Genomic DNA, 22,377 nt, shown 5'->3' on the forward strand with positions numbered 1-22,377 from the left:
GAACTCTTTTTCTCTTGAAGTTTCATATAGCAGCCCATAGGCTGCACATGCGCGGACTCGCCAATTTAAAACCTAATTCAAACTATGGCTGTTGCGTCGTTAGAGACCGATTTGATGTAGATTGACTGATGGAGCGAGACATTTTTTTTTTACTGCTAGCTCGCTCAATCAAAGAAAGAAGAGTTGGTAACAAGCGGAACTCCCTCACCAGCTAGTTCTACCTCGCTTTATTGTCTACCTTTGTTCCAGAACTCTAGACATTTCTGAAAAAAGAAAACGACGCATTATTGACGGCAAATTAAATTGTTTGTGGTCCGGGAAATAATGTTTCTGGATAGTTCTGAGCACCATTGAGCGCGAGCTACAGCTAGTAAGACTGCACCGCTTATCAGCCAGTGAGACTGCACGACTTATCAGCTAGTTAGCTTTTAGACAAATAATAAAATGCTTGGTCATAAAGATGAAACGCCGGCAATGTGATTGGACGATTATTGTGCTACATTTAGCTTTTTTTTTTTTTTTGTTCTTCTTTCTGGTCATGGCAGTTGGCAGTTTTACTATTTTATTTAGAAGCCAGAAATAGTTGTCGTTATACAATGGCAACAATAGCAAGATCCGTTTTCTGGCATGATTTGGCGCGCTCCTCAGGGGAGGCAACGTGAAAAACTTTTTTTGACTAAAAGGGAAACATTTTAATGAATGGTTGAGAATCTGGTCCGTGGTTCCACAATTTATAACAGAAGTGTTCCTTAAACAGTTAGTACAATATTGGCCAGAGAATAAAACATGTATTGGCACGACTGCTACTAAGCATTAGTGTCTGATTGTTGGACTCACTGGCTGATGATGCACCGGGAAATAAGGATACATTTTCTGGACTTGGGTGCCAGAAACAAAGTCAAGCGTACAGACACATTTGTGTGTGTGTGTGTGTCAGAATATGAAAGTCGTAATTGTTTATATTATAAATTATGTTTATATTTTCATCGTGACACAACTGTGAGCTTAAACTCAGCTCCACGTCTAGCTGCAGTGGTGCCCAAACTTTCCAACAGGGGACAAAATACATTTCAGACCAGCTGCATCACCAAACAAGAAAAACATAAAAAAATATTTTTAAAAAACCCAACAAAGTTTATATTAATCATTAGAATGTCACATTACCAAACAACAAATCAAAATAATTCCATAAGTATTGGCGATTTTCATAAATGACGTGAATACTATAATTAACAAAGGTTTTGGCGTATCCGCTAACAAAAAAAAAGGATGTGCTAATAAGCTTATTGTGTGCAGTTTATCAGAAGAACATTTTCTAAGCTCTATTGTTCTAGGCACACTTAAAGTAAATATTTTTTATGAATTTTTTTATTTAACAATAAAATCTGGCAGCATTTTTAAATCATATATGTACGAATATATTTATTATAGAAGAATTTCAGTCTTCCATGTCTTCAGAGAAATAAAACATTTATCTAATATTTGATTCTATATGTGGTGCTGGCTTGACTTGAGTTGATCTTAATTTGTGTCATGACTTGAGTTGATCTTAATTTGTGTCATGACTTGAGTTGACCAAAAAAACGTTTCCTGTGTTTTTCATTGTAATTGAACATTTGAACAGTTATGTTTCTCTCAACACGTTGGTTTGTTACATTCTATTCTGTGTGCGTTCTAAGATTTGGATGTTGATGCCAGGTATCTAGATTTGTTTGTAAATATCATAGAACTTGTGCGCTCCATTTACATCAAACATTGAAGTCACTAAATATGATATCCTGATTGTACACTTAATATGATAGCCTTGATTATACAATCAATATGATAGTCTGATTGTACACTTAATATGATTGCCTGATAGTATACTTAATATGATAACCTGGGTGCACACATAATAATACACTTTACTCCTCTACCACCAAAGCGTAAGTCACCTTAACCTGCGATATATGTGGACGGGAGTGTCTCTCCAAAATAGGGTTCCACGGTCACATGAAAAAATGTTCGAGATGAACCATAGTCACTCTAAAACTGAAGGAGGCCACCAATAACACTTAATTTGATGATTAAATTGTACACTAAATAGGGTGTTTAAATTATACATTTACAATGGAGTCAGATTTTACACACCACGTGATTGTTGAATTGTTAATCGCGTCTTGAATGAAACCTAAAGCGAACAACAGATGATCTCCCTATATGACATCAAGCATGTACACAATCGCGTACGCTAGTTGGATAAAACCATAGACGATAAAACCGTTCCCATTGTGTTACATATAAAACAGCACACGTTTTTTCTTCGTACTTATAATACAATATTGATAATGGTTGACTTTCTATTCCCATATGCAGCCTTTGTCTTATATCTATGTCGCCTATGAACCAGGGTAACAGGTAAAAAAAAAAGACTCGACCTCAAACTATGGAGAACACTGAGGTCACTCAAGGTAGTGATCCCATGTAATGAGCAAGGTGCTACAGGTGGAGTACTGGTGATGGCATTAGCACCTGATCCGTGAGGGATCAAAGACTATCTAATGACGTGCCAAGTATCTTTTAATTTGGTGTTAATGTCTGCGATGGTTACAACTAACTGTGTACAGAGTTTGAAAGTGAAGAAGCCAGTCAAACTAAAAGTTACAACTAACTGTGTACAGAGTTTGAAAGTGAAGAAGCCAGTCAAACTAAAAGATCCAGTGAAGAAGCCAGTCAAACTAAAAGATCAATTGAAGAAGCCAGTCAAACTAAAAGATCAAGTGAAGAAGCCAGTCAAACTAAAAGATCAAGTGAAGAAGTCAGTCAAACTAAAAGATCAAGTGGAGAAAACGTTCAGTTTTGGGTGATGGACTGAACCAGCTTCGGGTTTGTATGTCAACTAGGAGTTCCAGTTTTATACTATATGACTGTTACAAAACTTACAATGGAATTGTATGATTAGCATGATCTTTATCCGCTGCCGAGGACAGACGTAGACAGCGAAAAGAAAATGATAATCGACCACCGTAGACAATGGTTATGCCTGCGCTGGATGTGGCAAAATATGTAGGTCGCAGCCGGGGCACTGGAAATACTGCTAAATGATTTATATATAATTGCTACTTTACTTTTAAATCTTCCATCCTGAAGGGCTTATAAATTTTTTGATTTAACTAAACTGTGTTACTCTAATCAAATGGGAAAATTCGTTAGTTATGAATCTCACTGCTCTATTTTGTGTCTGTTCCAGTTTCTTAATGTTTTCTTGAGTTGAGGGGTCCCAAATAGAGGATACATATTCTATTATTGGTCTAAACAGGGTTAAATAACATTTTAGTTTTATGTTCTTATTTGATTTGCATAAATTTCTTTAAAAAAAAACCTAATGCTTTGTTTGATTTTTCAAAATATTTTGTTTCAAAATGGCGCTGCACTGTAGCGACATACAGTTTGTAATGTGTTGTTTGGTGTAATGCACAAATTGTTCGATGAATTTACCTACGAACAATAAAGATTATTATTATTATTATTATATGAGAACTCCATGATAGTTTTTCATGTATTCATTATAGGTATTTTGTATTTTTAGTCTGTGTTACTAGTTTACCATGGATAATCTATCTATCTGTCTATCTATCTATCTATCTATCTATCTATCTATCTATCTATCTATCTATCTATCTATCTATCTATCTATCTATCTATCTGTCTATCTATATATATATATATATAGTTCCCCGTTCAGACCTTATATATATATATATCTTTTCAAACCTAAAGTTCTAGTAGCGGAAATAACATAAAAACTTTTCATTTCTAAATAATTCCCTCTACATGTTTACCGTTCTGTGTAGAAAGTGCTACTAGAAGTGTAAATCTCCGTAAGTGGGTTTGTTAATAAAATTTTAAAAATTTACTCTTTTTTTTTTAAATACATCTAATTTCCATTGAAAAATGTAACAAAAAAGCTTTTATAAGATGCAACGACAAAAAGTTACAAAATAGAGAAGCTTAGCTCTCAGTGAAATGAGTTTAACATGGGGATTGCCCAGGAAATAGAATCAAGTGAATTTTGACAATTGTTCATTAGTTCTGTTTCCAATTAGCAAAGATCATGTAGAGCTCAATAGATCTTGTCGAGTTGTGAATTAGATGTTTGAAAGTTAAAATAACTCAGATCTGGGTTTCAATTACTTTAAAAGATACAAATGTTCAAGGCCTCTGGGGGATGTGATTTATAATTGATCTTCCCCTTCTTTATGTTTTAGGTAATTAGTTTTTTTTCAAGCCGACATTTATTGTGCGTTTTAATTTACAACCTATTGCCAACTGAACACAGAGATAACCACTTCCTGTTTGGTATTGACATAATTAGTAGATTCTAGAAATTATTTCGAAATTGCGGTTTATAATTTTTTCATTAAGTTGGCTTTGTCTTCTCTTTTGATTTAAAACTTTTTTTTTTTCATTTTTTTTTATGGCTGATAATTTAAAACTAAGTTTCATTATGGACTACTTTTCGTAGCGGGATGTTTCTTCCGTCGCTATGCTGAGAGTTAATGAGCTGAATCCAGGTGGCTGAGGTACTAAATTCAAACTCGATCTCTTCCTGCTCCACACTTAGACACCGCCATGTTTATAGCAAACTAAACGGCCCACAGCTTTACGATTACAGCCTAATGGAGTGCACGTTAAGAGTTTCTTCTCATTCGCCACGTATTTAAAAGGAAACACATTTATTTATAAAGAGATTAAAGAAATATAAAAACTCGTCAGTTGCTTGATAGTCAACGCATTAAATAATTGTTGGCATTTTTAACGGCCCCCGAAAGGGGAATAGACGCTATTAGTTTTGTGTTGTCTGCCTGTCCGTCCGTCTCTTTTAGATCTCGTAAACTAAAAAAAAAAAGTAATATTTTATTCCTTTCAAAGTTCTAATGCAACGACTAATTTTTTTTTCATTTTCTGAAAGCGAAAAATTTAATTTTTAAAATCAGCTGGGGGATGTGATTTATTTTATTTGTTTTATTTACCATTTTTACAACTTTTCACTATTGATAGTAACAAGCAAGAGAGACTATTTAGTAAGGGAGATGACCATTTGCCATATTTTTAAAACATTAATGCAAACGATTATAGATTTTTTGGTCAAAATTTTTGTTTTTACAAAATCATGTTACTAAGTTAAGTAATCTCATTACTACAAGCTACCTATATTTACACAAATTTTTTTTTTTTAATGAGACAAATCTATTTAATATGCATATTGGTGGAATATAATTTAAAACAACTATTAATATGTAGTGTTTTCTATTATGCATACATGCCATATACCACAAAGACACACTATATACCCAAAGTAGGATAGGAACACTTAACTAAAGGAAAAATGTTGTTTTCTTAGGGAAAATTATTGTTGTTCAGATTTTGATTTAGAGATTCCCCCTTTACCAAACAATTAGATATATTAGATAGTCATTCATAACATCAGTTCGGCCAGTTTCACATTTAGTTAATTCCATTCACCGTCTTACCATCGCTTTCTTTCTTCCTCTTCATTTCTTCCTGGTACTGTTCCTTGAAGAAAGGTCTTTGCGAGCCCTGAGGACCTTGTGATGTGTCCATAGAGTTTGAGTTTACGTTTTTGGACAGTGGTTATCAGGTCACCGTGGGATCCAATTGCTGTAATAATCCCGTTTCTAATCTTTTCATTCGTGATGCGGTCCTTGTAAGCGACACCTAGGATTTAACTATATCTTTATAAGTATCAGTTTATCAAATACATATGAATATTAACAATGTGCTAATAATAACATTAATAAATCTCCGTCTCCTGTGGTATCAAGACGTTAGTCGAACTAACAACAGTCTCGGCAACACACGAGCACGACTCTTCTATTTGTATCGACTCAGTTAACGTTGTAGTTGTTGATAGTTTGTAGTTTTTAGTTTCTGATATTCTTTCTGAAAATATTGAAACCTGCCTTTTTATCTACCTGAGTGGACCACTTCAGGGGCCAAATTTAAGTTTGTGTTTCCACCCAAACTTTCTTTATAACCTTGGCCTCCTTCTGTCACGGTTTGGTTCACCTCGTGGAACATTCTTTAAGGGTTTGGAATCAGCCTGTTCGGAAAGCTTTCACCCCAACACAGCAGTTCCCCCCCCCTCCCATAGTTTCCACCGATATGTTTTCCTATTTTCTTACTCTAAACTTTCTATGTCCACATTCTCTTTTCAGTGGACAACAAATGATCTCCAAATCTGTTGTTTTGTTTTGTTTTGTTTTGTTTTGTTTTGTTTTGTTTTGTTTTGTCTCGATATTTTTTCTTGTCAACGTTTTGCCGAGACTTGCTCGTTGATCTGGAATGATCAACTGAATGTTCTAGATTTGTTGCACTGGAATGATCAACTGAATGTTCTAGATTTGTTGCTCTGGAATGATCAACTGAATGTTCTAGATTTGTTGCTCTGGAATGATCAACTGAATGTTCTAGATTTGTTGCTCTGGAATGATCAACTGAATGTTCTAGATTTGTTGCTCTGGAATGATCAACTGAATGTTCTAGATTTGTTGCTCTGGAATGATCAACTGAATGTTCTAGATTTGTTGCTCTGGAATGATTAACTGAATGTTCTAGATTTGTTGCTCTGGAATGATCAACTGAATGTTCTAGATTTGTTGCACTGGAATGATCAACTGAATGTTCTAGATTTGTTGCTCTGGAATGATTAACTGAATGTTCTAGATTTGTTGCTCTGGAATGATCAACTGAATGTTCTAGATTTGTTGCTCTGGAATGATCAACTGAATGTTCTAGATTTGTTGCTCTGGAATGATTAACTGAATGTTCTAGATTTGTTGCTCTGGAATGATCAACTGAATGTTCTAGATTTGTTGCACTGGAATGATCAACTGAATGTTCTAGATTTGTTGCACTGGAATGATCAACTGAATGTTCTAGATTTGTTGCTCTTTTGTTTGTTTCTTTTTGTGTTTCAACTAGTTTTGTTTCTGATTTGTTGCTCTCGCTGCTCGTTCATCGCCTTACAATTATGAACTGAGCCCCCCCAATGTCACGTGACATGCCTTAGCAGACGACATAGAACTGGTACGAAATGTATTTCCTTTCATTCCCATGATTACTTCATGCCTTGGTGAACTTTGACATCGGCACATCATACCCCATTCCACCCCCTCCTTTTTTTTTTATTTCCGAACACACACACACACACTTAAATCCCAATGCCAACTTTTTTTAAAATGAAATTTTATATGGAAAAAAAAAAACTAAAAAAAAAAAGCTGGCGTTATAGCGTTCCCTCCCTTTTCTTTTGGTTCACTAGTGAGCAGTTGTCTGCTCTTGAGACTTTGGAGTCGTGGCCGATGAAGTGAGAAAATCCAGTCTGTTCACTAACAGTTGTGTCCCTTGGGCCGTTAATGTAGCAATGAGTAGGGGCATCAGTCACGTGATAAGGGAATCGATTCTGTTCAGAAATATACTTGACTAACCTATTTAGGTCTTCTGTATAGAAACACTTCACTAGCTTATTTAGGCTTTATAGATTGGTGCCTTTAGACCTCTAGACTAACCTATTTAGGTCTACTTTAAAGAAACACTTCACTAGCTTATTTAGTTTTTATAGATTGGTGCCTTTAGACCTCTAGACTAACTTATTTAGTTCTACTTTAAAGAAACACTTCACTAGCTTATTTAGGCTGTATAGATTGGTGCCTTTAGACCTCTAGACTAACTTAATTGTCTGTATTTTTAGCTACCACCTTAAAAATGTCTTTATTCTGTTTATGCTGCCTATCTTTCTTTCGGTCTGTCAAACTTAAATCTCAACAATTAATATTCCTATTTAAAAAATCTGATTTTCAAATTAAACCTGAATTAGTTGAAAATGTTTACTTTTTATATCTCGGAAGCTGTCCCTAAGATATGCATAATTAAAACAAAGTCTAAGAGAAAGTTCGTACTAAGTGTGATGTTGCTAGTTCAGGCTGTCTTGAAGTCAACCAATTACTCTGCAATCGTTTGGGTGTAATTGTTCGGGTGTATTACGTGCAGTTGAACGACAACACAAACAAGAACTGGCACATCAATTGTAACAAGTGAAGAGATGTAGTCGAACGATGATGAACAAATTTAGAAGGATTTATTCTGATAAAAGGCCACAGTAGAAGTCTCTGTCACTAAACACGTCGTTACCCTGGATTGTTCTATCGCTAACTGATTTTCCGGTCTCTAACCCAACATATCCCAAACGTCACTAGTCCCGTTCAATATGCGTCTACTATGGTGCGTCGCTAAATAACTAAAATAACTAACCTATATAAATAAGGTGTCTAACAGATTCCTCCCCCCCTTGAAAAAAAAATATGTCAATATTTTTCCACTACTGTCAAGTCTTACAAGGGCATTTTCAATTTAAGGGGAAGACCACAAACATAAAATCTTGACATTTTCATCTTGACATCTTCATCTTGACAGTTCCTCATATTCATGTCAATGTTCATAACAGTTCATAACATTCCAGAATCATCCTCCTTAGTACACAGTTCATCATAGAGGAAAATGTGGCATCCTATGGGCACCTCACAAGTCACAATTGTTCTTCACTGACAGTAATCTGATAAAATACAATATTTCAAAAAACAATTACAAACTTTATTTACACATTCAATAAATTTTTTTTTTTTTCTTACCACCCTTTTATACGCTTTTGTCCATTTTTCTTTTATACTCACCCTTTTCCATAGAACTAACTTTCGTCAATGATATATGAAATGATTCACACAAAAAAAATATCCATACTTACTTTTAAATGCTTAACATCAAATTTACTTATCTCCCTTTTTCATAACATATAAATGGTGTCAATATATTAATATATATTACATACTCAATATAATCATAGTTTATTTACAAAAGTATTTCATTTCAATGTCATTCTAGACAATAGATCAGCTACAATATTCACAGATCCACTAATAGCTTTCACTTCAAATTTATATTCCTGTAGTGCTAAGAACCATCTATAAACACGACTGTTTTTCATGCTCTTTTGCTGTATATATTGAATAGGTTTATGATCAGTTAATAATATGAATTTCCTTCCTATTAAATAGCTCTCTAGCTTAGTAATTACCCATATTACAGCTAAGGCTTCTCTTTCAATGACACTATATTTTTTTTCTGCCTCTGACAATTTTCTGCTTACATATAATATAGGATGTAAGTTATCATAGTTCTGCATTAAACAACCACCAATAGCATTACCAGATGCATCAGTTGTGACATAAAATATTTTGTCTTTATCAGGTAGTCTTAATATTAGTTCATGACTAAAAACATCTTTAATTCTGTCAATAGCTTTCACACATTCCTCATTACAAACTACTTTTTGAGGTTTTTCTTTTTTAAGTAAGTCATTTAGTGGATTCACTATTTCTGCTAAGTTTTTTATAAACTTTCTGTAATAATTTACTATTCCCAATATACTTTTAATTTGTCTTTTTGTTGTAGGTATTTCAATATTAAGTACTTTCTTTATGTTATCTTCAATAGGGCTAATCATGTTGTTATTTACTTTATGTCCTAAGAAAATTATTTCCTCCAATCCTATTTCTACTTTTTCTGCTTGAATTGTAAGTCCACTTTCTTTTATTATTTTGAATACTTCTTTTACATCTACCAAATGTTCCTCCCAACTATTATTAAAAATACATATGTCATCCAAATAGCAAATAACATTTTCTTTGTTTCCAATTATCATGTTCATCATTCTATTAAATGTGGCAGGTGCATTTACTAATCCAAAACTCATATAATTCCATTGAAAAATACCATATGGTGTTACAAATGCTGTGTAAGGTTTTGCATTTTCTGTTAAAGGTATTTGCCAATAACCTTTAGTTAAATCCAATTTAGTAAAAAATTTTGCTCCATTTAATTTATGTAAAATATCCTCTATATTTGGCATTGGATATGGGTCAAATTCTGTGATGTTGTTAAGTTTCCTATAATCAATACATAACCTTATATCTCCATTCTTCTTTTTGGCTATCACAATTGGTGAAGCATAAGGAGATGTTGATGGCTCAATTATACCTGATTCTAGTAAATTGTCTATTTCTTTCTTTACTTTGTCTTGTAAATGTATCGGTATTCTATATGGCTTAAGTTTGATAGGTTTTGGGTCTGTTACTTTAATGTCATGTTTAATAATATTAGTTTTTCCTGGTATGCTGGAAAAAATTTCTTTGTATTCCTGTATTATTTTAGTTATATCTTTTGACTTTTCCTTAGTTAGATTATTAAGATTAATCTTTTGCCAAGTTTGATTCTCTTTTGTTTCTATTACAGGTATTTCCTTAATATCATTTTCATTGTGATTTTCATTTGTTATTATCATCAAGCATTCTTCTCTTTCTGAAAATGTATTTTCTATTTCCTCCTGAATGTTTTGTATTAATTCATCTTCTCTATCATGATACATTTTCAAATTATTTATGTGATATGTTTTAATTTTCCCATTTATTTCAATTTGATAATTCACATCACTAATTTGTTTTATCACCTTAAATGGACCTTTCCATTGTTTACCAATTTTATTTTTCAGGTCATTTATCAATATTAATACATTGTTTCCTACTTCTAGTGTTTTCAATTGTCTTTTCTTATTTAGATTCTCATGAGCACTTTGTTTATACTTCTTATTGTTGTTATATGCTTGAGTCCATATTTCTTTTAATTCTGTTGTGATTGTTGTTTCACTGTCATTATTTAATTTATTCTCATTATCTATTAGATTTTCTTTAAAAACATCTAATTCATCTCTGGGTTTTCTTCCATGTATTATTTCATATGGTGAGAATTGTGTTGCTTCATGGATGTTGTTTCTATGAGCAAATAGTACATAGTTAATGTAATGATCCCACTTGTTCTGATTATTCTGAATTATCTTTGTTAGTGATCTTTTTAATGATCCACCATATCGTTCACATAAACCGTTACTCTCCGAATAGTATATGTGTTGTATATTGTATTGTTTAGTCCATTTCTTAAATTGTTCTGATTTGAACTGAGATCCCTGATCACTCAATATAATTTTAGGTATACCATGTCTTGTAATTACTTTTTGAGTTATGGCATTAATGATATTTTCTGCACTTGTATTTGATAATGGGATTGCCTCTGGGTATCTACTAAACATGTCTATTACTGTTAGAATGTATTTGTTATTATTTTCAGTTTGAATTAAAGGACCTATTAAATCAATAGATACTTTCTGAAATGGTGCTGTAGGTTCATCCATTTCTTGAATAGGTGCTTTATTCACTAGGCTTTTGTTAGATCTCTTTTGACATATGTCACATGAGTTTATGTATTTGTTGATTGTTGCTTTCATTTTGGGCCAAAATACTTGTTTTGACAAATTCCTATAACATTTCTTTACTCCCCTATGTGCTGCTAAATTATTATCATGTGTCATGATTAAAACATCTTTCCAATATTTCTGTGGTAAGACAAGTTGTTTTATTTTCTTGTTATCATTACTTGTTTGTCTAAACAATATTTTATTCTCTATACAAAATTTCTCCATTGGATTATTATTGTTTTTATCTGATATTCTTGAATATATTTTCCCAATAATATTATCATTCATTTGTTCTAATGCAAATGTGGGTGTTGTTTCTTTTTCACTTTGAGATATTTGTGTTTCAAGACTATTTTGTGTTTCATTTTCTATCTCTCTTTCCTTAACATCTGTATTTTCTATTTGTATTACATTACTGGTTTCTTTTTCTTTATCATTACTAATTACATTTATTTTATTTTCCTGTTTCTCATCTTGTTTATCCATTGATCTTGTTATTACCATACTTGTTATATTTTGTGTTTCTATGTTTTCATGATTTTGTCTTATGTTTTTGTATTTGTTTTGCCAGTCTTCTAATTCTTTTCTTGAACATTCTTTAACTCCTTTTATGTTTCCTACTAACATATCATATCTCATTTCTGGTATTGCAATGCCATCACAATAACCAGTGAAAAATGGAGTTTCAATGTATACCCTTATAGCTTTAAATTCCCTTACAGTGCCATCTGCTAATTCTACTTTCCTAGTAAACCCTTTATACCAATGAGGTTTGACAAATTTAGTTTTTACTGCCAAAGTGTTACAACCTGAATCCCTGATTAATTCCACTGGAATTCTATCTACAAACCCTGGGTACACTGCAAAATTGTTCCTATTTCCTTCCATGAAATATACTCTATCTGTACCTTTACTTTTGTATTCCCTACTGTAACTCCTATTTCTATAATTTCCCCTGTCATTCCTATCTCTACTCCTATATCTACTGTTATTTTGTTCATTGTACCTATTTCTACTTCCAGACCTACTATTCCCTCTTCTACAGTTAGCTGCTATATGACCTTTTCCTTGACATTTAAAACAGGTTATTTCATTATATTTTCTATTTCCACTATTTGATCTGTTTCTATTTCTACTTCTATCAACATTTTCTTTGGTGTATCCTATTAAATCTACTTTGCTCTTATCCCTATCAGAAAATGGTTTATTTGGATAGGCATTTTTGTATACTCTCATTATTTCTGTTATTTCATCTATAGTTTTTGGGTTTCTTTCTCTAATAAAAGATTGTAATTGAGGATCACATTTATTTACAAAGTTGTCCACTAGAATAAAATTTTTTAATCCTTCATAAGAGCTATTCACTTTTTCTAATTTTACCCACTTATTGAAGAAATCCTTTTCCATATTAATGGTAGTTTGGGGTTCTATTTCTAATGATGGTATATTGTCAAAATATTTCTTTCTAAAAGTTGTAGCATTATGACCATAGGCATTTAACAACTCTCTTTTTAAAACCTGATAGCTATCATCAATATGATGGTCATGATTTTGGCATATTGTTAGAGCTTGACCATGAACAAAGTCTATCAGTATTTCAGACCATTCTTCTTCAGGCATATTAAATGTAGACATTTTTGCCTCATATCTTTTCAGGAAATCACCAATGTCATCCTTCTGTTCATCAAAACTTTGTATTTTTCTCTTTAGCCATGTTTGTGAATTAGGGTTGTCTCTTTGAGTGGTATAATTATTTGAGTTATTTGTGTTATTTCCTTGTTCAGTTTGAGCTCTGGCTTGTGCTGCATCCAATCTCATCTTCTCCATTTTAGCTTCATGTTCTCTAATTTTTTCTCTCTCTTTGTCTTGCCTTTCTTGGTCCTCTTTTTGCTTCTCATATTCTTCCTTTCTGATCCTTTCTTGTCTTTCTATCTCTTGTCTTTTTTCTTCTTTCTGTCTCTCCATTTCTTGTTTTTGACGTTCTGTTTCTTCCCTCACAACTTGCTGTACATAAGCTGCTAAATCCTTTCCTTTTAACTCCATGGCCTTTCCATCCTGCATAGCTGTTTCCTTAACCTCCTTAAGGTCCACATATGACGATGTAGCCATTGTGTTTTATATTTTATATATATTTTTACTTAGCCTATATTGGTTATGGCTATACTTTAAACTTATTTTATATTTTTACACACTTTTATACAAGTTTTAAGTGTTATGTCTCTATCTATAGATTTAGTAAATGTGTAAATCTAGTCTGAGTTATTATGGTTATATTCAAATCTGTATATTAGGTCTAGTATCACACAAATTTAAATCTAGTATATTATAGTGTATAATAATACTATTTAGATCTATAGTTATCAAGAGCACTATGACTTTTAGATCTAGTATGAATAACTATGATCAATTTTAAAACCTGGTATGACTGGCACTGAAGTCACAGTGAAGTGTCCAGAGTAAATTCAAAGACTGTCTAGAGTCTAGATCTAGAGTAGATTATGGTTCTATTTAACCATACGAAACAAATATGTGTATACAATGTCAAATATATCTTCAACAAGATATATATATCTAGAATGTACTACCTTCATTCATCTTCCAATTAATAATATTTCAAATTAGAGTCTAGATAATCAAATTGTACCAAAGAGATGTACAACAATTTGCAGATCTAAATTTAGCCAGACGATAGTGTTTGACTACATAGCCAGTTTCGGCATTATTCTCATGGCAAAATCATATTTGATTTTAACCGCTCAAACTAAAATTATTTTAGTCTGATTCACAGTAAAAGAATCCTACCCGCACTTTCTATCATTAAGTGAAAAAAAAATACAGATCTAATTAAATTAATAAAAATAAATAATTTAAAATAATATAAACAAATGAAATAATTAAATGAGACTATCACTATGGGTTGGGATGTGACAATATGGCACACAATGATAACGTCACGAAGTAACCAGGCAACAACGGATATGACGTTTACACAAACAAAACAAATTACAACCCTAAATGTATAATATAGCTTTTCATCTAAATTACGTCTTCTACCCCGACGGGTTTTAAGGCGCACCACCTGATTTTACTCAGGCTAACGTACCAAATTTAGACAAAATCTATTTCTAAGGGCAATCTAAACATATACTAATAAGAAAAATGGCACTTAGCTTTTGATAAGAAAGATCCCTTTGTTCGGACTCCCGAATATGCTAGATCACAACAAATTCCACTGCCTCTCTTCCAGTTCTGACTCTGTTCTCCGGTGCTACCAGTATCCCACGTAATGCCACAGATGTCCTGATATGCCACAGCAAAATGTTCCAGTTTCTTCGACGACTGTTGATGACCGTATGTGTAGTTCCGACGACTTTGTGTACACAGTTACTGACGAATAGGTTAACGGTTCTTCTGGCGATGACTTGACTTGTGTAGACGACTACTGACAAATAACAGTCTCTTGACGGCAACTTGATCTGGACGACTGACGAATAACGAATTTCTTGACGATGACTTGATCTGGGCTGACGAATAACGGCTTTCTTGACGATGACTTGATCTGGGCTGACGAATAACGACTTTCTTGACGATGACTTGATCTGGGCTGACGAATAACGGTTCTCTAAAATAGTTCACTGCTTCTGCTGCTACTCTGGTAGTACGACGAAGTTTGCTGTTGTACTCTGCTTCACTAGACCAAACTGTCCAATGTAGACTAGGTGAAACCAAGGTCACCTCCGACGACGTTCCGTTAGACGATTAACGGTTTTCAACGAAATTAAGTGGATGTAGCTATTTCCACAACAATATCAGCACGTCTAGATATGGTCTAGACCGACGAATACTAAATATATCAATGTTCAGTAATGATACATACAACTTTACTAACCTTCCAAAGGTTAAACACAGTGACCGTTATAAACGTGGCAAGCAACCGGTTCAATGAGCAAACTGCTCCACAAGAATCTCTCCAAGGGTAAGACGACAGAGCGATTTCGATTTAGTTAGCTACCAAACTTGTAGTACTCACAATACTTCTGACAGCGGGCAAACTGTCCTTCTCGAAACTGACGAGGTAAAACTTGATACTCAATGTGGCTCCTATGACGAAGAAAAAATATGTCCAACAGGTTCACTAACGATCTCTCACCCGTTATGAATGAACGGTTTCTCTGGTTGTAGGTCGATTCAGCATATGAAGATCAGGCTTTGATACTATACTGGTTAGGTAGACCAGACGTTGCGATGATTACTGTCCTGACGAAGGTCACCCTGAGTTAACGGCTCGTTGAACGTGCGATCAAACAGGCGACGACTGCATGTAGATCTAGAACAAAGTCACTCTGCGATGATGCTGTGTTCAGCCGTACTCCGATGAAATCTTATATCTTCGAGTGCACGACCCTCACCTGAGTAAACGTTCTGCTTCGAGGTCCGGTTCGACGTTCAGCTTCATCAGGGGTCCGGCTTCGAGGTTCGGGGTCGCCACTGTGATGTTGCTAGTTCAGGCTGTCTTGAAGTCAACCAATTACTCTGCAATCGTTTGGGTGTAATTGTTCGGGTGTATTACGTGCAGTTGAACGACAACACAAACAAGAACTGGCACATCAATTGTAACAAGTGAAGAGATGTAGTCGAACGATGATGAACAAATTTAGAAGGATTTATTCTGATAAAAGGCCACAGTAGAAGTCTCTGTCACTAAACACGTCGTTACCCTGGATTGTTCTATCGCTAACTGATTTTCCGGTCTCTAACCCAACATATCCCAAACGTCACTAGTCCCGTTCAATATGCGTCTACTATGGTGCGTCGCTAAATAACTAAAATAACTAACCTATATAAATAAGGTGTCTAACATAAGCATATTAGGTAGGCAGGTGGACCTCTATGAGTATATTTAAATAGATCAAGACTTTCTTGTGTCAGAGACAATAAAAATTCCATTTTGTCTTCTATGATGTCATTTAGTTAACTATGTCTTAAAATCAAAGTTTGAGAACCCTCCAGGTCTCCAGACCTTTGACGGTTATAAAAGTCTGAACTTTAGTCTTCCATCTACAAGCAGACAATGAGACTGAGAGACATAAAATGTAAGACATAAAAGTCTTCACTCCAATCATCACAAAACGTCGACTTGATCCACCAAGACATACAGAAACATAAAAGATCTTATGTCTACTTGATCCACCAAGACATACAGAAACATAAAAGATCTTATGTCGACTTGATCCACCAAGACATACAGAAACACTAACAAGCCCAGTAAAATTTGGTCCATTTTATTTTGTTCATGTTTCTTCGCACCCTATTTGGCTGATGTTCCCCCCCTCCCACCAAAGAAAAGATAGTGCATAGATTGTAGTGACTGTATTAACTACTTGAATGTTCATTGGAATTGTAGACTTGTAGTAGTTATTTTTCTAGAACCTCAATTAAGTAGCCTGGTTATATGTTTTAAAAGTTCAAATTCGCATCATTTTCACAGTCTAACCCCATTGTATGCAGCTTTGGATCTATCTCTAGGCAACATAAGTTATAGCTTAGGGCCTCCACTTGCTTACAGCCTCCAAACATGGTCCCAGGGAGACCAATCTTTAATTTTAATTTGTAAATTGACACATTCGTAAATGTCTGACTTTTAGGATTCCATATTTAGAAAGTCATTGATCTTCAAATATTTTTATTATAAAAGTAGGACGTAATTATTTTATCTTTTGAGAGAACGTCTGTAGCTAATAAGATAAGAAAGGCGAAGATAAGAATTTATCTTACTGGAATCCGTTCCGTGCAAATAAAACCTCTCCAACCCAGAAAGTTCTAAGAAAGTTCTCTTCTCTCAGTTGATGTATTGCGCTTGCATGTTACAGAAAGGCAAGTAACAACAGGTACAGACCGACAACACAAGAATAGACAAACAAGGGTAATACTAAAACGAACATTACAGAGCGTTAGTCTATATGTCTAGAAAAATAAATTTAGCTTACACCAGTCACGATTTGGGCTAGAGCTTTGATAAAATGTAGTTTCTTAAGCAAAGGGAGAGAACGTCTGTAGAATCAATAAGTACCTCTTACCTTCTGAACCCAAACACAAACTAAAACAAAATCAGGAAAGGAAAAAAAAAACTAAAGAAACATTGTCTTTTTTTATTTTTATTAAATATGCTCCTGAGCCCGCGTTAGATCTTGCATGAAAAAGTATTAACTCGATATGAATGAGGTGAGGTTGAATTATCTCCCCCTCTCCCCCTGTGGAAGCAGCCATGTTGTTGCAGCCCTGGAGCTTGCTCTTGCGTGAATTGGCTTTAGATTAGCTTTCCTTTCAGTGTTTCCACATCGAGGGCTTGTCCTTCCATCTGTTTCTAGACCCGCTTAGGAATGTTTAGCGCCGTGACTGCCAGCCTGGCTTTGACTCCTGTAAAACAATATCCTTAATGACTCTTCTGCGTAGAGAGAAAGATGCGTTATGACAACACGATGTATCTGCTCCCATCTTTTTTTTTCCACCCTCCTCTCCGAGACATAAAGGTACAAAAAAACACGGGGAGGGGGAGAATGAGGCGAGCCAACTATCGAGAGGATACATGCTCGTGAAATTGGTGCAATCAAGGGTTGATAATCACCGAACAAAAATATTGAAATTAGCTAGGAGTTATCTAATCATGTGAAGTTCAGCTTTCGTTAAGTCTTGCAGCCTGTTTATGGGGGAATATTCTTCTAATAAAACACAATGTTTACAACACTGGGGGTCTACATTAAAACTAATAATTGTTGTTTAGAAGCAGAGATTCTTTGGTTCAGGTTTCAACGTAGCCAAGTTGGTGAGGCTGGTGAATTAAAGAAAAAACAACACTTTTGTCAAATTTAGTTCAGAATAATTTAGGAGAAAGTGGGGGATTCAGTAACCATGGCACGTCATATTTATCGTTCTACTAACCTTAGGCTACGACATGGTACACACCACAGACTCAAAACTAGTCGTTGGTCCTTTTGCACACTAGAAGTGTTCGGTCAGGACTATCTGCACTTCCAAACACGTTCCACAACATGTCTTGCCCATTCCGCCTAATTTAGTATTCATATAGATACAATTGTATAATAATAATGGCAATATCTTTGATTCCGAAGATTGACGGATGTGTGCCCAGTGTTTGACATGGCTACGCAAACCCAGTTGTGACCTGCATATTTTTCCATATCTCATTCCAACAAATTCGTTGTCCACCGACGGTCTATTTAAATTTTCTTTTCGTCTCATGCGTCTGACTTTGACGTGACTTTAAGTGCGACTTTTCAATGAGTTTGACTGTGATCGTGTCTGGGACTTTGTTCTTGACTATGGCTGTGATAACTACTTTGACTGATCCTGACTTTGACGATGACTTGGACTATAATTGTGACTGATGGTTACACTAACTTTTACCATCATAGTAAAGGAACTGTAGCTGTGATTTTTACTTTGACTGTGAATTTAACTGTGTCCTTGACTTTGATTGTGACCTTGATTTTACCTGTAATAATGACTTTAGCTGTGACCTTAACTTTGATTGTGATTGTATATTTCAATGTGACTCGACCCAAAAGCGTTGATTCCTTTCATCCGTGGTTAGACTTCCTTCTATCCGATATAAAAGTACTACTTCAGTCTTATTTCACTTTCACTTTAACTGATTCACAATTTAGTCACTAGTTGATTGGAGGCTAGGGTGTATCTGCCAATGTCCGAAATAAAAAAAAAATGACCTGGTGACGCCTGGTAGAGCAAAGCAATCACAGGGCTATCTCGTGGGCTTCGACGCAGATGGTCGTTTTTTTATTTATTTATTTTTAATTTGTCTTTTCTTGTTTTTATCAATACGACCAAAATTTGCTTCTCTCTGTATATACAAAAATACAAATATTTTTTTAAAAATAGATGATGAATAGTGTAGTCAAGGGAGTGAACACATTTGGACGGACTATTACATTTAACAAACATAACTCTCTTGGGTGATGGAACCTTTTTTTTTTTTTCGACCTCGTTCAATCTTGTTTGATGAATCCGAATTGTGTGAACATAAAGAGTTGAAAGATTACAGAAGAACTGTGGTTTTTACATTGGAGACTTTCATACATGGAAGACAATCCATAAATAGCAAGCTTTTTGGTTAATCAAAAATGTGTGAACATAAAGAGTTGAAAGATTACAGAAGAACTGTGGTTTTTACATTGGAGACTTTCATACATGGAAGACAATCCATAAATAGCAAGCTTTTTGGTGAATCCTGTGAACAGAATACGTAAGTCTTACTAACCAAAGTATTTGACTAACTGAGTAGTTTGCACCTTTCAGTGATGTAGAATCGAAATTCCAATTCCAAGCTTCTTCACCTCCTCTAGCACAAAGTAATTGTTATTAATTAGTTGGCAAGGGATCTTTCAAAATGACATCATTGTTTGTTTTTTCCGATTTATTTCCGAATCGCTCCCAATTTTATTTTTTTTATTGTGTAATTTTTGGTCTTTAGGTGGTACCATTACATCGCCATGATATTTCTTCATAGAGTTTTCTCTTGTTTTTCTATTTTGCTGTTCTGTAATTGTTAACTTTTAGTGTGAAAATCTCCAATGGATTTTGAATACGAAACGAAAAAAAAATGTTTTAAGTTTTAATTTATTTTTGTTTGCTTGGTAAAAGAATTCTGTTATGACTACTAGTTGTGATTCATCACTCAGAGTTTAGTATAGCCTAGAATTACCATCTTTGACCAGGAGAGATAGAACCTTTTCGAACAATTGCACAATTATGATTGTATATGCTTCTTTAACCTAACTACAGAAATGTTACTTTAATGAGTATAACCTTGACTAAAAGAAGTATGACCTTTACCTTTACCACCAGAAGTGTGACGTTTACCATTATAGTTATGAAATTTACCCCTAAAGTTATGACCATAACCCCAATCAGGTATGACTTTTACCACTAAAAGAATGACCTTTACCATTTAAATATGACTTTTACCACTGAAATAGGACAACCCACAAAGTATGACCTTTACCACTCAACTATGACCTTTACCACTCAACTATGACATTTACCACTAAAGTATTATCTTTAACACTCAAGTATGACCTTTACCACTAAAATATGACCTTAACCACTAATGTATGACCTTTATTGATAAATTATGACCTTAACCACTAAAGTATGACAATCACTAAAGTATGATCTTTACCATTAAAATATTACCTTTTGCACTAGAAGTATTAACCTTATCTTTACCACAATAAACATGACCTACACATTTACTAATAGGAGTATAATTTCTAAAATGTCAGTATTTACTATAAATCCGTTATCTGCAAGTCAGTAGTAGATTACTTAATGACAAGCATACTGAATTGTTTGTACATACAAAGTAGAACATGTAAGTAAAAACAAGCAAAATATACGAAATACTTTTTTAAAAAGCTTATATAATGGGGAAGAACTCCGTCCTTAAAATTATATCTACTAATAATGTACAATTTATGTTCCTTATTCGATATAAAAAAATAATTAATTGACTAATTGAGTATTTTTGTTTATTGATTCATGTTTTGTTAGTTACAATAAATAATTCTTCAAAGTATCAACTTAATCGGAAAATGCATGATAGAGAAAAAGCGTAAACAATTATTTAAGGGAACTAAACCCAACAATTTTAACCATATTTGTGAATACTGAAGTATAAATTTCCCTTGTTGCTATTAAACAAAATAATGAATTACCAGTAATTAATTGTCTGATTGGTTACTTTTGTTTATTGATTCATGTCTTGTCTATGTCAATAAATAAAGTGTGTTCACGTTATTTCTCCCACACCCATTCTTGGATCAGGCTGAAGCTTCTCACAATTATTCCTTGCTTGGCAATTATTCATATGCCAATGAATAAGTGTGCGAAGTTTCAAGTTGATCCCTGAATGGGTGTGAGAGAAATAACAGACACTTTGTACCAGACAGACAGACAGACAGAGTTGATATAATCTTGGTACTAAAAGAGAAGTACGCTAGAACTAAAACAGACAGTAGATTGTTTTGGTCAAAGAATGGCTTAGGAGACTATAGACATAAACAAAAGAAGTTGTAGAAAAAAAGGCGCCGTGAATCAATTATTGTTCGTGACAGTTGCAGACGTTGATTGATTCTAACGCAATCACTAGTTCTCGCCCTTGTTTTGGTCAGACTGGCGGTTTCCCCTTGCTTGGTCAAATCGTTCATGTTTCCATGTTTCCTTCGAAGAACTAGGGCTGTGGCAGACTCCAGAGAAGGACGGTAGTGATAGACTTTCACAAAGTAATGGACCATTTAAGTTTGGCTGCCTAGTTGTCTATAACACACACACACACACATACTGTCTTATACTCACATTCATACTGGGTACTGTTTGTTAAATAGACACTCTGTGTTATTGTCGACTACAGGCAAAAAAATAAAAATAAATGACTTTCTGGTTTGATGGAATCAACAAAATTTTTTATAATAAACTCTATTTCGCAGGACTAAGTCACGTGACTCTTTCAATTATCATGGCCGTCTTACTATTTCAAAGATGTATGAAAGCTAGAAATCACAGACCTATATATTTATAATGTATATGTCTGCCATAGTGATTCAATCTCACTGGACATAATGGCAAAACACGTAATAACCGCTTCATAATTGATACGTTGTTGTTGTTTCTTAGCGGCCCCCGAAAGGGGAAAAGACGCTATTAGTTTTGTGTTTGTCCATCTGTCCGTCTGTCCGTCCCGATTTGATCGCGTAAACTAGAAAAGATAGTGAAAATCCGACATCACAATATTTTAGACCATTCAAAGTTCTGATGCAACGGCTACTTTTTTCTTTTCTGAACGCGAAAAATCTAATTTTTAAAAATCACTTATGCAAGCAATTTTTTTCTTAAAAATACACCACTTTTACAACTATTCAATATTAATAGTAACAAACACTTGAGGCTCTTAATCATTAAGGTCATTGTATTTCATA

The 22,377-nt window shown here is 34.1% G+C and overlaps 1 protein-coding gene and 1 long non-coding RNA gene across 4 annotated transcripts in view; one reads left to right on the forward strand and one right to left on the reverse strand.

Moving 5' to 3' along the window:
- Positions 1-22,377, forward strand: part of LOC106057771 (neuronal acetylcholine receptor subunit alpha-10-like) — a 199,171-nt gene that overhangs the window by 68,126 nt on the left and 108,668 nt on the right. The gene's annotated exons all lie outside the window — the stretch shown is intronic.
- On the reverse strand, positions 8,124-16,235 carry LOC129927618 (uncharacterized). Its single transcript, XR_008779227.1, has 2 exons — positions 13,951-16,235; positions 8,124-8,614 (listed from the first exon to the last, which is right to left on the reverse strand). It is a non-coding gene; the product is annotated as an uncharacterized LOC129927618 (long non-coding RNA).

The sequence above is a fragment of the Biomphalaria glabrata genome, chromosome 1, assembly GCF_947242115.1.
Source record: "Biomphalaria glabrata chromosome 1, xgBioGlab47.1, whole genome shotgun sequence".
In the NCBI taxonomy this organism is placed as follows: Eukaryota; Metazoa; Mollusca; class Gastropoda; family Planorbidae; genus Biomphalaria; species Biomphalaria glabrata.